The sequence below is a fragment of the Gambusia affinis genome, linkage group LG09, assembly GCF_019740435.1.
Source record: "Gambusia affinis linkage group LG09, SWU_Gaff_1.0, whole genome shotgun sequence".
NCBI classification, from domain to species: domain Eukaryota; kingdom Metazoa; phylum Chordata; class Actinopteri; order Cyprinodontiformes; family Poeciliidae; genus Gambusia; species Gambusia affinis.
Genome location: NC_057876.1, coordinates 16,426,894 through 16,428,325, shown reverse-complemented (window position 1 = coordinate 16,428,325; position 1,432 = coordinate 16,426,894). Strand labels below are relative to the sequence as shown.

General features: G+C 47.4%; 1 long non-coding RNA gene across 1 annotated transcript; it reads right to left on the bottom strand.

The window, feature by feature from the left end:
- Positions 1-410: 410 nt before the first annotated feature.
- LOC122836927 lies at positions 411-1,153 on the bottom strand. The gene is made up of 2 exons (XR_006371668.1): positions 658-1,153; positions 411-574 (listed from the first exon to the last, which is right to left on the bottom strand). It is a non-coding gene; the product is annotated as an uncharacterized LOC122836927 (long non-coding RNA).
- Between the last annotated feature and the right edge of the window lie 279 nt (positions 1,154-1,432).

The window sequence follows — 1,432 nt, the reverse complement described above, 5'->3', positions numbered from 1 at the left end:
CGGGCTTCTGCCCATAATAACGCTCGTTCAGACAACAAGGAAATAACATACGCAATCTTTGCGCTGTCATGGGAGAAACTTTGTGGAGAATGGTTGAAGATTATTGAGCATTGAAGCAGAAATCCATTACATTTATTTAGATCACCTGAAAATCTTTCAGGAGTTGGAGGTCGGACATCGGAAAACGTAGGCTGGACTGCGAGGACTGGAGCTGGATCAGGTGCGGGAGCTGGAGACTGAGTCTGAGGAAAGGCGCGCTGGAGGAAGTCTTTTAACTCCGTTAATTGTTGATTAGTTTCTGTTTGCAATTTGTTTAGTTCCCTTAATGCAGTATCGTGCGTTTGTAAAAGTGATTGTTGTTCAGACAGGGTTCTCCGTATTGCGTCTGCTGGGCTAAGTGGTTGGCCTGAGTGTTCTGTCATGTTGGGTTGAATATTAGCCCAAATGCAGAACACAACCACAGGAGAAGTGAAATCAGTTTAAAATGATTTATTAAGGATCACACAATAATCAAAGAGAGTGAGTCGGAGTGGTCTGGTCCAGGGGAATAAACAGTAACGGCAGCAGCGGTTCACTGGGAGGAAAAAAAGCAGGGTGGTAAGTTCAGGGTCGTGGAGAACGGAAAACTCTCGGGGAAAGAAAACGGGTAGATCTTACTTGTCGTTGTTGGAGCGGAGTTGTGGAGGGAAACTGAGTTTGTCCGGGGTCTCGGTCCCTAATGGATCCAGGGATAACGGAGGAGTGCGGCGGGGAGCGGACAGGTAGGCTCGGGTGAAACGGAGACACGGAGGAGTGGAAAGGCCGCCAGCCGTGGAGTCCAGAGGAGATTTGCAAACAGCAGAGAGGCGAATCTGGAAACTCGGGCAACCTGAAGGCAACGGAGAAGAACAAAAAGATTCACTAGAAGAATTAGGCAACAAGGAACACTGAGACAAGCTCAAGGGGGGCTCAGAGGTACCGTGACTGGCACAACACTCAGGCGACGTTGGACTGACGGCCCACTCCTTTTGTCTGCTCCGCTGATGAAGGTGATCGGGAACAGCTGGGGAAAATAATGACGTCACCGCACTCCATCCGAAACCTGTCGCCTACTGGTGGTAATATGTAGAACGGTGCGCAGGCAACCCCACCAATAGGACAGAGAGCCCCGGAACACAACAATGATATGGCAATAGTGGACTTTAGTTGTTGATGGTGACAATGGCAGAGAGAGCCAGGAGAGGTTTTAAAGCTAATAGGATTAAAATAGCTCTGAAAAGTAGCTAGAATGGAGATAATAATTAATCGAGTTTGATGCACATTTAGTTGCAACTATGTGTCCGCCTAACAACTGTTAATTGTTATTCATAATGACAATGAAAAGCTTCTCTTATTCACCCAGCCACGCTAAAAACATTCACACGCGCGCACACACACACACTTATTAGAAAGC